We start from the raw sequence: 15,456 nt of genomic DNA on the forward strand, positions 1-15,456 counted from the left end.
AAGAAGCCTATGTTGAACAACCTAAAGGGTTTGAGGATGTTAGTAAACATGACCATGTGTTTAAACTGAAAAAAGCTTTGTACGGCTTAAAACAAGCACCGCATGCATGGTATGAAAGGTTAACAATGTTTCTTGTTAACTATGGTTTCTCTAGAGGTCAAGTTGATAAAACATTGTTTATTAAAAAACATGTTGGTAACATCATTATTGCACAGATCGATGTTGATGACATTATTGTTGGTGCTACTAATGATAAGCTTGTTAAAGTGTTTGCTCAGGTAATGCCTACCACTTTTCAGTTGAGCATAGTAGGTAAGTTGAACTACTTCCTAGATTTACAAGTGAAACTAACATCTGATGGCATTGTTTTATCTAAAAGTAAATATGCCAAGTGCTTAGTGAACAAGTTTGGTTTGGACGCTACCAAACACATGAGAACACCCATGGGTTCTACTGACAGATTGTGCAGGAACGATGTTGGTGCCAATGTTGACCCAACATTATATAGAGGTATGATTGACAGTATGTTATTCTTAACAGCATGTAGACTTGACTTTCTGTACAGTGTGCAAGTGTGCGCCAGGTATCAAGCTATGCCCAAAGAGTCTCATTTGAATGTCAAGAGAATAATTCGTTATGTTGCTAGGACTGCAGAATTTGGAATGTTGTTTTCAAATGTCACTAATCCTAACATTGTTAGTTTTAGTGATGCTGATTGGGCAGATGATGTTGATGACAACAAGAGGACAAAAGGAGGATGTTATCTTCAAGGTAACAAAGTTGTGCCATGGTCTAGCAAGAAACAACATCGTGCCTCACTCTCCACAATTGAGGCAAAATACTTTGATGCTGAAAACGATTGTGCACAACTTCTCTGGCTCAAGCAGATGTTGGATGACTATGGTATGAAAAATAACATTCTCACTGTGATGTGTGATAACACTAGTGCCATTGAGATTCCAAAAAATCCTGTTCAACATGTTTTCACAAAAAATATTGATATTCGCCATCATTTCATTAGAGATCTTGTTGAGAAAAAGTTGATTGTATTGGAGTGCATCCCTACTGAAAAAAACAATTTGCAGATTTATTCACTAAGGTTGTTGATTTTGAGAGATTTTCCCTTCTTAGGAAGTCTTTCGGTTTATGTTGCATGTAGGATGTTTGCATGTCATGGATGTTGGGACTTAGGATGTTTGTTGGATCCCAACATCTAATTTCTATTTCTTATGTTTTATTTTTCATTTTTTTAGGCATATGTATGTGGAGACTAATGTTACTAACATTTCTGAACAAAGTCGGATACTTTGATTTTCTAACTGACTTGATGTGAGACTGTCTCATAAGCAGATGTTGATTTCTCAAAAATCCTTTGATGTTATAAGACCGGTAGCACAAGAGTGAGGCTTAATGGTCATAAAATATCCCCAAGAAAAGAGACAAAGAACTCTCATCTAAGTACTCGGGGCACGGCGTTCGCTGCGACGATGCACTCAGGGAAAACAGATGTTGAGAACAAAAGATCTCAAATGTTTTTCAAAAGAAAAGGAGAAATCTTCTCTGCATAAGGTGATATGTTCTCTGAATTGAGAATGTTGGTTGTTAATGTTATCTGGTGGCGTTCCAACATTGGTAGATAACATTGTCTCCTCCATGTTTGCGTTCATTAGGCATATCGTTGTTTCTTCTTTCTTTATCTCTCATTATCTGATCGCGTGTGAGTTTATCTGCAATTTTGATTTTCTTTAGGTTTGTTTCTTCATGTTTATCTGCCTATCTCTCCAGATTTTGATTGATTTGGTACTGAATTGATATGTTTTTTGAAGAGATTTTTATGGGATTTAAAAGTTATCTCCTTGTGCTGGAGAGTTTGATGTTGGCTGGTGTCTTGGGTTATATATGTGCCTCACTTTCATAACTTTGCATGATTTAACCTTGGTTGTTGGAAGCTTTTTCGAAGAGTTGTGCAGGCCTTAAAATCCAAGAGTCATGGACCAAAATCCTGACTTGAGTAAACTCTTTGAAAGCTTCATCCAACACTTCAGCTCACCAGAAATCGCTGCAAAACTTCTCTCTACCCTACTGACGTCCAATCCAGCACTACTCTCTTTATCGTCCTAACATTCAATGGCCAACTTTCTAGAATCCACAAAATCTCTGGTGTCCTCGCCTAAAGTTTCGCCAAAACAGAGCTCTTCAAGCTCTTCGATGGATGTTGGCACACATGTTGAGAAAGGTGTTGCTCCAGATGTTGATGCCCTGTTGCTGATGTTCCAGATGTTGATACCCCTGTTGCTGATGTTGATATTGTAGTTGCCCAAGGTTCTTGTGAGGAGGTTGAAAGAAGAAGGTTGTGTCCTTAAGAGGATATCGGAGATCCACCAGATTGAAGTCCACACTCCATGTCTCACAGAACCTCAATCTTCCAGACCGTTCTGAGTCTGATGTTGCACCAACATCCAAGCCTTCATTGCCGAAGATGAAGATCTCTCATTCTCATCCCACTAAATCAGGCAAGGCAACAACCTCTTTTCAAACAGTCTCTCAAACTTCATCTCCCACAGATATACTTCAGACGACACCTCTATTTAAGAGGTTGAGGTAAGCAAGTCCTACTCCTCCAAGTTCTATTCTAGTGAAGCCAAAGGATTGCTTAAGACTATGTCTAGGAAGTTCCTGAATGAACGTCATGCTGATGAAAATTTCTTTTAAATTTATAAGCTTGATGTGCTCTTACAAGATACAAGGATGTGGGGACAATTATGAATGTTCATTGATATGATTGGGAGATTATTAGGATATTCTATGCTAGTTTGGTGAGTGAAGTCTTCAATGTTGAGTTTGGAAAACATGAAAATGTGCGTGTTTGATATTATGAGGTATTTGTTTTTTCTCCTACTACCGTTGATAAATCATTTGTTATGGAGAATGTTGATTCCTCTGTTAGCAACATTGATGAAAACGAAATGATGCTGATGTTGACTGGTGAAAAGCTGACCGAATGGACATCAAATTGTTGCCTTTGGCTAATATGGAAGCATGTTTTTCTGCACAAGATCGATGTCTACAAATGGATGCCGAGTAAAAACACCACTGTGCTTACTCATGATCAGGCTGAATTTCTTCATGAAGTTTGTAAGCCTCTTGTTTTTATATTTGGTGAATTGATGTTAGCTAACATTAGTTGTGCAACATCCAAGTCAGCAGGCTCTACCCCAACATTACCCACAACTTGTTGATCGTGTGAAGGATCTTCCATATAGTCCAACGAAGCTTGGTGGACCCATAATTGCTCAGAATGATCATGATAATGATGAAGAATTCTTATGGAGCCATGAAGGCTGAGGAAAATGTTGTTGACGCTATAACTGTCTGGGGTACAGATGTTGAATCCAATGTTACTAACATCTCCACTGCAAAGACACACTTGTTTGCAGGCTCCTCTTCTCATTCCAAGAACGGCGAAGAGCTCACACATGCTGATTCCAGAACAAAAGAGGTGGATATTGCTATTGACATTAATGAACTAAAGAAGGCTATGGTGGAATTTTGCTACTTTCAAAGGCCAAGTCAAGAATGTTGATAGAAAGCATGAAAAAATGGGCGATGCCATCATTGCACGGTTTGAACACCTAGAGGAAGTGTTCCAACAACTTCTAAATTTTCTTCCTTCAACAAAAAGGGGGAGTAGTTTCTGTTTTAATGATCAACTAACGTTGATGCCTGTGCTGATGCAGTTGGTGTTGATATGCTGAAGTTTGATGTTGTCATCTGTTTTTGTGGTGTTTTCACACCCTGGATGTTTGTTGGTGCATGAGCACCTGTTTTGGTAACATCGTTTTATGTTATCTTGATTTTTGATTATCTGTTGGTTCAACATTTATCTTGTTTTTAATATACTGTTAGTATATTTTATTTTGTGTTGAGCTTTTGAATTCGCAGATCCCAACATCGCAAATGAAGGTCTTGGCCTTCGGCCGACCTTTATAAGGTTGAGAAGGAGATTTGAAGTTCAATACTTGTTGTGTTTCACTGACATTTGTTTTGCAGGTTTCAGTGTTGCTGATTTTTGGGAAAGTTTCAAGCTCTCTCGTAATTTGTTTCAAAGGGATTGTTGTTCCAACATTCTCTCTGGACTGTGATGAGGTTGTCAACTCTTGTTTATTTCAGGGGGAGTGTTGTTCCAACGTCTTTTCTGAACTTTTTCTAGGTTTACCTCTTGTGTGATTTAGGGGGAGTTCCAAACTCTCTCGTTCTTGCTCCAAAGAGAATGTTGTACCAACATTCATTCTGGATTGTTTTGAGGTTGACCTCTTGTTTGTTTTAGGGAGAGTGTTGTTCCAACATCTCTTCTGGACTGTTTTTGAGGTTCACCTCTTGTTTGATTAAGGGGGAGTTTCTAACTCTTTCTTAATCTGAAATCCTGTAATATAGAATTCTTTTCTGTATATAGTTTTTTCTTTGTTTGTGTTTTTGTTGCAGGAAGGAAAAGATTAAGGGGGAGATTGTTAGAGTCAATGTTGACTCCGACAATGTTGGGACCAATGTTGATAACATACATGGTTTCAATGTTGGGTGGAATGTTGATAACATTCATGGTGTCAACATTTCTGGGTTGCAACCAACATTCCGGAGTCTGCCTTGACTTCATACTTTGACTCTCCATTGGTAATTGTATATATTTAATCTTTACCTTCCTTTCACGTTTTATTATTCTTTGGTTGTGGAATAAAGGTTTTATGCTTGTTGACCACGTTTTTAATAAGTGGAAAGGTGTTTTATCATGGTCCAAAGTAGTGGGTTGTTAGTTCCTATTTTTCAGGACCCATGATCTCTCAACCAATATTCCAGACTGGTCGACTGGCAGTTTTCGGAGGTGGATTGCGGCGGTTATAGGAAGCTTCTGGAAGTGGGAAGTGGAGGAAACTAACCACGACATGAAGGTCTATAAAAGCAGCAAGAAGCCTCATTCATCCACACGTTTTGGGAGTGCGTTTTCACCGACCTAACATTTGCTCACAACTAACTCGTCATTTTGTCTTGCTGCAAACATGACACCAGTTCTTCAAACCTTGCTTTGACGGAGGAGTCTTAGGAAGCCCATCTGTAAAGGCTCAATCTGTATTGACGGGAGGTCAAGGGTAAGTGTTGAAGATCGAGGACATTGGAGTGCAGCAGACTGTTTTGTCCGAGTTACTCGGCTGTGTTGTTTCAACATTCATGTTGCAAACGTGATACCGGTTCTTCAAGGATTGCTTTCACAAAGGGGGCTTAGGCAGCTAATCTGTAAAGTCTCACTTTGTATTGACGGGATGTCAAGGGTAAGAATTGAAGTACAAGGCCATTGGAGCGTAGCAGGGTGTTTTGGTTCTGTGTTGATTCAACATTCTAGTGCAGTGAGTAGATAGGTTGATTTATCTTAGGCAGCCATTCTGTAAAGATAGATCTCCGAGAGATCTCAAATCTGTACTCTGTATTGTTGATGATCATAGTGTTTTTAGCCTTGAGGCACTCGCGGATTATAGTGATATAATCCGTGAAAAAATATTCCTGTGTGTTCTTTAATTTCCGCTGCATGTTAGTTTGAATGTTATTAACATCCTGTTATCAACATTCCTGCTAACATTACTCTTTTAATTACACAGTTATACTTTGTTGGTAATTTGGGGCACTAAATTATTTCACTATATATTCATTAAATATAAATATAAATATATATATATATATATTATATATATATATATATTTATATATATATAATAGATATAGATATAATATATTAACACACTCACACACACACACACACATATATTAGTACTATGTATATTTCAGTAGAAATTTTGTATAAGTTATTTTAATATAATGTGTATATATTATATCATCTTTAATTTTGTCATGTATGAACGAAATTAAAATTCAGGGAAAATTCCAGAATGAGCTAAAGTTTATGTATTTATATTGCAACTTTATACAGTTGAAAAAATAGCAAAATTCACTAATAGTTTGTGGATTTACAGTCAATTAACGTCTCAAAAAAATATATTATGAAATGCAAATCAGTAAAAAGTAATTAAAAGTTCCAAAAATCCTTTCAAAACTACTGGAAAATTTGAAAGAAAAATATCTAGATATTTTGGTGGAAATTTTTTAAATAGATAATAATAATCGTTAGTTAAAAAGGTTTTGTCAAGATCTTGGTCATTCATTTTATATGCCTCCAATTATAAGATGATTTTATCTTCATTTTAATGCTATTATCTTTATTAGAGTTATTTTAGATAATAATATAAGTAACTTATAGAATTTTATTTTCTAAATATAATATTCTAAGAAATATAATTTTGTTTGCCGTGCATCGCACGCGAGTAATACTAGTTATGTATAGAAAAAGAGATTAAGAGATTTTAGATAACATGTCGATGATTTTGCAAGTAAAATTTTTTACTAGATAAAGTCATTTTTTATAAGTAATGGAAAATTTTATTTTTTAATATATTGATGCGCTAATATATTGAGGGCCCATTTTTATAATTTCGCCCAAGGCCTCATTATTCTCAGGACCGGCCCTGCTTATCTGGATACACCCCCGAGGATTACTTCCGTTTAGCTATCAGGCACTATACCGCATTGGGGTTACATGCATGTGGTTTTACATCTGGTTCATATGATGATGTAGGTATCGTAGCGACGAGCCTGCAGCAGACCATCGGCATGCAGGTTGGCATTAGGACCAGGCCTGGTGGCATTATGACCAGCACTGGTCGGATGATATATCCTTTCTGCATGCATGAGCTCCGGATCCTGATTGACCGTTTGGATAGAGTGATGCATCATCACCCTATGTATGGAGGCTCACTTCAAGCATATCATCCTAGCACCTGGAATTTCACGCCTCGCATTTATTTTTTGTGATGTATTTGATATACATTTATTTTTGACGTATAGATTTTTACAATCACCTCCCACATTTATTTCACAGCAAAACTTAAATTTACTATTACCGAGAAATAATTAGTTTGCAATGATGTCCCATCTTTTAAACTTACTATTCTAAAGTGACTATTTTCAAAATACACTCATTTTTAAATTTCAATTTTTTTAATTTAAATTGTTCATAATTAATACATTAATATTTTTAATTAACCTTTATTGATGAGGAGCAAAATACTTAGCAGCGCTGGACATCATTTTATTTATACTTATCCATTATGGTTATTATCCAATTAAGGCTTATAAATGCATGAATATTAGCTTGGACCCACCGTGGACGTAGATCTTATGATCGAACCACGTAAAATCCGAGTGTGATTTGCTAAATCACATTTTCCCTACACATTTTACTACACAAATTTTACCATTTACTAATTATTACCTTTTAACCTTTGGTAATTAGTGCAAGTGGGCAAGTTGATTATCTATTTAGCTCTAATACAATATTTAATTATTTTACTTGGAGATATTTTATCCACTTGCAATTGAGCATGTGAGGGATCAAGTTGTAGCACTTAAACAAAACAACTTTCTCTCTCTTTCTACCCCCCCCCCTCCCCCCCATTTTCGCCCAACACCCTCTCTCTCTCTCTCTCTCTCCCCATCCCTTCTTTCTCTTTCTACCACCATGGATAATCAATCTCTAAGCTTCCAATATCCATTCTATACTTAGATTTCCATTAAAATCAAGTTTCAAGCCTTATATCCTTGAATCAAGGGCACCTTTGAAGGATTTTGAAGCTTGAGTCAAGAAGAGGAGATTATCTTTTCTACTAAAAAATCCTTGAGTAAGTGTTAGATCTACCTAGATCTAATCATATTTGAGTTAGATATGTGTATATATGGATGAAAATAGCATGAAAAACCCCACCTTTTATTTCTTTCAATTTTTCGAAAATTAGGGTTAAATCCCTTTCAAATAAAATGCATCTTCTATTCTTAAATTGATAGCATATTTATGCTATTGGGATCCTATTTAGTCATTTTCTAAATGCAAAGAATGGATTTACATTGGATTATGGATTTTGAGTTAGTGTAGTTTACCTATTTTTCGGTATTCTTGAATTTGAGGATTTATTGATGAAGTGATGATTGATATGTGTTATTGATGAGGCTAATATGATGTTTGATGGATTAAATTGACGATTGAGGTGGATTGGTGAAAGTTGATATGAGTTAGTTTGATGAGAGTTAAGTAAAATTGTTTTCATGCTATAAATTGTTAATTGATGAGTTAGTTATGCAATTGAGTGAGTTAATTTATTAGTTTTAAAGTTTGATTAATGATTCATACATGTTTGTAGATTTTCAAAAAGTTTAATTTACCAAAATTATGACTTTTGATCTATGTGTTAATTGTCTAATTTGGCTATGCATAATTGATATTGAGCATGTTAAAAATGATTATTTATGATCAATTTGATTAATCATTAAGAATGGCTAAAATTGATTAAATTTAGTTTACTAATATTTAGGGATTTTTTATTAATGGTATCAATACTTGAATTGATCATATTTATGTGCTAATTGGACTTAATAATGGATAATAGAATGATTGAATTGATTATTGATGATGAGATATGAAAATTTCCCGAGTTTAGTTTGCGTGCTTATGAGAGATCTGTTGGATTTGTATACTGAAAGCAAGAACGTTTTATGCTTGTATACAATGATTCCTGTGTTCACAGCAAAAATTGGAAGAGAAAAATGAATATTTTATATATATATATATATATATATATATATATATATATATATATAGTAGTATATCTCATACTTCCACCGTCCACAATTTAAAGCCTCACTTTGGTGTGGGCACGGAGACTAAGAAAACTGAAAAATATGATGTGGATGAAATATAAAGGTAGTTGACTAAAGTGATAAAGGTAGTTGACTAAAGTGATAAAGGTGTTTTGAGTGGGTCCACTAGTGATAAAGTGTAGTAAATATAGAAAATTAAAATGATAAAGGTATTTTAAGGTGGGTCCATTAGTGGCAAAGGGTAGTAAATATATCAAAAGAAGAAGAGTAAAAAAAGTACAAAAAGCAAAGTAGAGCTTTAAATTGTGGACAAAAATTTAAGAGCAAATAGGGCTTTAAATTGTGGACGGGGAGAGTATAATTTAGTAATAATTCATAATTGTTGATCAGCCAAAATTAATATCATTGATATACAACTTATGAAATTTCTTTGGAAAAGCATAATTTATTTAATATTGGGTGTGTATCAATAATATTGATAAGTTCAAAAATCAACGACACAATAATTTACGTGGTTCGATCATTAAGACCTACACCCACGGATTTACGCGGTTCGATCATTAAGACCTACACCCACGGGAGATCTACGAGTATTTTCACTATGATTTGAGAATGTTTACATATTACAAGTGAACTAAGAATCCATCCCCTAACTCTAATGATAAACCTTCTATTTATAGGTATGAGAGTAAGCCCTAAGGCCCTTAGGCCCATTCTTTAGATAATTGGGCCTAAGTTATTACATTAACTTTGGTTTTGAGTCGCCTGTGCTTGCTTGACTGCGCCGGAAGCTCCGTTATTTCTCGACTGCGCAGGTGCTTCGAGTTCTCTTTACTGCGCAGGTGCTTCGGGTTCCTTTTATGATCTCAAGTCTTCAATTAAACCCGCGCTGGTTAGCTTTATTTAATAATAATAATTGAGAGAGATATTTCGATATTGTTAAGTACAATGCTGATGGAGGATTTAGTCCTCATCAACTACTTTCCCCATAGTCTGGTTGAACTGTGTCTTTGTTCGTGTTCAACCAGTGGTGCATTATGGTGTAGAGTCAGCGATGTGCTGCTTCCCCGAGCCAACTAAACATAGATGATTCCCTGCAACTTATTAGATAAGAACTGTCAATTTTTGCAAAATAATAGTGACAAAGTATTTTAGCAATGCAAATGAACTAAGATAAAGAAGATAGTAATTTTTCCTTTTGGTCCTTTGAGCATCATCAAAGATGACAGGAGCTTGGACAACATGTACTGAGAATAATTTAGATAACCTGCGTCGGGGATAACTCAGATGACCTGTGCTGAAAATAACTTAGATGACCTATGCTGAGGATGACCCAAACAATCTGCGCCGACTGAGATAACTGCCCTGACTGCGCTGAGCTAATTGAGAAAGCTGCGCTGACTGAGCTAAGATAGCTGCCATAACTGCGCTAAGATAACTAAGATAGCTGCCCTGACTGCGCTGAGATAACTGCACTGTTAATACCTCAGATAATCTGTGTTGAGAAGACCCAGATGACCTGCACTGAGAAGACCCAGATTCCACATAATTTACTTGTAGAACTTTCCAAATGCTTTACAGCCTCTGTGCCGATGTTATGGCCCCTTACAATGCTTTACAGCCCCTGTGCCGATGTTATGGCCCCTTAAAATGCTTTACAGCCCCTGTGCCTATGTTATGGCCCTTTAAAATGCTTTACAGCCCCTGTGCCGATGTTATGGCCCCTTAAAATGCTTTACAGCCCATGTGCCGATGTTATGGCCCCTTAAAATGCTTTACAACCCCTATGCCTATGTTATGGCCCCTTAAAATGCTTTACAGCCCCTATGCCGATGTTATGACCCCTTTCAATGCTTTACAGCCCCTGTGTCGATGTTATGGCCCATTTCAATGCTTTACAGCCCATGTACCGATGTTATGGCCCCTTAAAATGCTTTACAGCCCCTGTGCCGATGTTATGGCCCCTTTCATTGGTACATCCGCATTTGCGGCTGAGTTGCCACTTAAAGCTCAATCTTTGCCGAAGCAGGTTTTCCAGCGCTGTCAACTATTATTCCTACGTTGTAAATTTTTCAAGAAGAATACAAATAGTGACATATACCCTACTCCCTCCACCCCCCTTAGTAGCATGTGCATGATTCAAATAAACATGTTATGTGTATGCTTGTGATTGGTGTTCCTACTTATGACGCTAGTGACAGCGCTGACATGACTATAATCATGAAGTAAAATATTCAAATTATGTTTCAAGCCGTAGCACATATGCAAAAGATGTGCAGCTTCGTATGCTAGTTAATTCATATTTCACATATCTAGGCACATATGCAGAAGGAGTGCAGTTTCTTAGATAATATCAAATTCTCAAATCCCATTAGAAGATAATATAAGTCATGATTTTTCTCAAGTGATAAAATATAACATTTCCTAAATCCCTATCATGCTTACATGCTTCGATGAGATAATCATAAGATAATGTAGTGAGAAATTATAGTTCTGCGAAGTACCTGAGTCACCACTTGTTAGTGGATTACCTTTTCGCATTATAACATGTATCATACTTATTCAAGTGTTTTTCCCAAAATATGTTTATCCTGTGCTTTAAGAACTTTTAAGCAAAAATATTAGTAAAATATGAGAGCCCCTTTTAAGAGAGCTGTAAACCAATTATTGAGAAAATCCAAAACCTTGATCATATAAAATATTGCTACACATTGATTTCACTATGCTTATCATAACAAAATATTCCCTATTCTTAGAATTAATCAAGTCATAGTGTAATTACACTTCTGAAAATAGATCTGTAGATCAAGATAAAAGCAAACCCCAAATCATCAAATAATGAGATATTTTGCTATCATATTTATTTATTAAAGATTATGCTAATGTATTTAAACCACCACCACCCTTAAAATCATTTATTCCACACGCTAAGTGATAGACCGTGACATCTGTTTTCTTTTCTTTTTCTTTTTAATTGAGTCAGTTATTTATTCTTAGTTCTTCTTGTCAAATAGTTTGGGCTAAAGGCCTATAACGTGTGCATGGGCTTTTAGGGTTAGGGTTTCCTCTTTACCTATTTAATAGGCTTATCATAGTTAGAGTCGTTTATGTGGAATTATAGTATTGTTTAGGACAGTTATTGCTGTAGGCCTCAGGTGAGGAGTTTCTTTTAATTTCTATCATTTATAATATTACCGTTCAGTTCTCGTTCTCCACCTTTACTCTATCAATTGGTTCGACCTGCCATGGTTGCTACGACGCGCAGCACCGAGTCTCGACTGGATTATTTAGAGAAGGTGGTGTTAGAGTTGCAGACATCGCTGACCTCCCTCACCAAAGCAGTCGACGCTAACCGTTCTGCCATGGAAACTCAACTTGCAGCCATATTGGCCGCCGTCTCTTCCTCTGGAAACAACCCTTCGTTCCAGATGATCCCGACGACTCTTCCACTAGGAAACAGCCGTTCGTTCCCGACAACACCAACCCCACCACTATTCCGATTCAAAAATCTGACTTACCCGGGTTCGATGGATCTGATCTCGTGGGCTGGATTGCTCGAGCCAACCAATATTTTCTCGTCCATCGCATTCTCCCGGCCATGAAGCTGCAGCTTGCTATTATCGGCATGTCTGGCGCAGCTATTTCCTGGTTACAACTACTCCTGCGTCGTAACCCCAACCCGGCATGGCCACAATTCACCCAAGCCTTATTGGCGCATTTTGGCGATGCCTCCACGCTCAACACCTACGAGGCCTTGTTTCTATTACATCAAACAGGATCTCTGGAGGATTACATCGCTGCTTTCGAAAGCCGCGTGGCCCATCTGCCTCCCCTTTCGGATGACCAGTGCTTAGGATATTTCCTCGGTGGTCTCAAGCGTTCGGTGCGAGAGCAGATACAGGATAACGCTCTCACTTACTACACCTCTGCGGTCAGCGCAGCGCGCCGTGCTGCCCGTCCTAGTACCCCTACCGTGTTTTTCCACCATGTTACCCCTCTCACAGCCGGCCAACCAACAGCCACAGCTACCTACTCTTCCGACTCCACGGTTTCTGCCGCCTCACTACCTTTAAGCAAGGCCAAAAACTTTCGCCAACTGCCGCAATCAGAGATTCAAAAACATTTGGCCGCTGGTACCTGCTTCCGTTGCGGTCTGACTTTCTGACCCCTTCACCGCTGCCCGCCTAAGACGTTGAACGTCCTTGTGTGTGATGAATTGGGGGAGCCCGAGTTCGACGCACTACACCAGCATGCACCTGTTAACCAAGATGAAGCCCCATGAAAATTCTATTTTCCTTTGGTTCGTACTTGAAATCATGGCATAATATCCCAACTATTAAATAATTCACCATCATGAACACCACCAAAGTGGAAATTAAGCATCAACATCGAGATAAAATGAGGATGACCATTTATTGACCTTTTGGAATTGTGAGATACTAATATTTACTATTGTGTTTGTGTCAGCAAAATAACAATCCACCTCATAAATTTAGTATCAAAATCAAGCTAAGTGTTTGCGTTTCTCCAAAATCTTATTCGAAGTGTTAGCTAAATTGATTTCACAAAATCACGATAACAAATTTGCAAATCTCAATTTAATAAACGAGTATAATCTCAACACGAACACCCAGTGTATACCTTCCCTTCCATGTTTGGCATGCACAGACAAAATATTTCCTCTTCCCACTAGAGTCGTTTGAGCAAAGCAGGCGGCTATAAAGAGCAGTAAACCCAGCCCTTATCTTATCAATGGCACCAGTATGTTTCATTTTGAGAAGGACTTCCAAGAAAATGGCTCTTTCATTGCAAGCCTCGAACGTCGCCGAGGCGAGCAATGATCAAGTAAAAATGAATATGGGACATGGAGAGCTATCTGTTAGTTACGATGTATGTCTCAAGTTGCAAGAAAATAAGAAATACAGAAAAAATTGTTGAGTGAAAGTTGAAGGCTCGGCCGTGAATTTGGGAGATCCAGTGAGTCACGCCCCTGATCCACGATGGCGCTGCACAGCGCGAGGCGGTGTGTCGGTGAAATCGCCGTAACTTCGAGGTGGCGCTAGTGCAGCACTCTTATTCGAAATTTAGCTGAACTTCTTCTCCTTTCACCGATCAATTTTCACATGAGATCTCTCGAAATTTGGGATGATGGAGATTGTGGATCTGATTTTGGTCGATTTTTGGGGATTTGATTTTCTTGCTCTTTGATATTCGATTGGAGGTTAGAACTGGGGACCCTTAGGGCACGACGGTGGATGGTGATTCTCCGCGGCACCGATTTTCGCCGGATAAGGCGGCGGCGTTGTTCGAATCTGTTTGGGAGCTTGTTCTGTTGTGTATGAGAGAGAGAGATAGAAATGGTGAGTCATGCGAAGGCATCGCTGACCGGACGAGGCGCCGGCCTCGTCCGGAGTTCAGATAAGGAGGTGGCGGCGGGTGTTGCCGAATTTTTGACAGAACCGAGTGTTTTGCTGGGAATTGAGTTTCAATTTTTCACCAAAGATTGTCGGCGAGAATTTCAGATTTGTGAGAATAATGATAGATCGATGGATGCAGGAGAGAGAGACAGCTATTTTGGGAAAGAAAACTGAAATTGAGATGCATCAGCCATTGTCGCCGGAAAAAGGATTTCTGATTTTTTTTTATGAATAGTAACCGGGAAATAATAAAATACTCACGCCTTAGCTCAATTTCCTACAGACGATAAACGATAAGTTTAAAAATCAACACCTATCTATAAAACGATAAATGACACAATAATTTACGTGGTTCGGTCATTAAGACCTACATCCACGGGAGATCTACGAATATTTTCACTATGATTTGAGAATGTTTACATATTACAAGTGAACTAAGAATCCATCCTCTAACTCTAATGATAAACCTTCTATTTATAGGTATGAGAGTAAGCCCTAAGGCCTTTAGGCCCATTCTTTAGATAATTGGGCCTAAGCCCCTTATTACATTAACTTTGGTTTTGAGTCGCCTGTGTTGGCTTGACTGTGCCGGAAGCTCCATTATTTCTCGGCTGCGCAAGTGCTTCGGGTTCTCTTTACTGTGCAGGTGCTTCGAGTTCCTTTTATGATCCCACGTCTTCAATTAAATCTGTGCTGGTTAGCTTTATTTAATAATAGTAATAATTGAGAGAGATATTTCGATATTGTTAAGTACAACGCTGATGGAGGATTTAGTCCTCATCAAATATACTAATTAAAGGTCTTCTATTTCTCTTATGGAAATATTGGGATATCATAGGTAGTGCTCTCGGTGTTACCCATTCTTCCCCAAAGGTAAAACGACAATGTCTCGTTGGATGTAGCACCACAATCCGATGAGCTCCGACAAACTGAGCAATGATCGAGAATTTGAGCTAGTATGTAATGTATGAAAGTGCAGATTTTCTGTGTGTCCAACAATGCCATGCTCTAGACCTATTTATAGGTTGGTCTCATCATGGGGAAATAACACACAATTAAGTGTAATAATCATCCATATGCTTGTTACAACGGTTATAGCATGAATAGCCATAAACCACATATTCAAAATTGGGAGTTACACCTTGAATACCATCAAGGCTCGTAGGCAATAAAACCTCTTGTGTGCTGGACCAAACCGTCTGCGGTTTGGGCTACGTTTTGGAACATAAATGTATACCTCCTTGGACCTTCTTAGGTTCTGAATCAAACTGTTTGTTCGACGCACTAC

General features: G+C 37.8%; 1 long non-coding RNA gene across 1 annotated transcript; it reads right to left on the reverse strand.

Moving 5' to 3' along the window:
* Positions 1-11,914: 11,914 nt before the first annotated feature.
* LOC130991186 (uncharacterized) lies at positions 11,915-15,012 on the reverse strand. Its single transcript, XR_009091096.1, has 2 exons — positions 13,393-15,012; positions 11,915-13,007 (listed from the first exon to the last, which is right to left on the reverse strand). It is a non-coding gene; the product is annotated as an uncharacterized LOC130991186 (long non-coding RNA).
* Between the last annotated feature and the right edge of the window lie 444 nt (positions 15,013-15,456).

The sequence above is a fragment of the Salvia miltiorrhiza genome, chromosome 7 (genome assembly GCF_028751815.1).
Source record: "Salvia miltiorrhiza cultivar Shanhuang (shh) chromosome 7, IMPLAD_Smil_shh, whole genome shotgun sequence".
Taxonomy (NCBI): Eukaryota; Viridiplantae; Streptophyta; class Magnoliopsida; order Lamiales; family Lamiaceae; genus Salvia; species Salvia miltiorrhiza.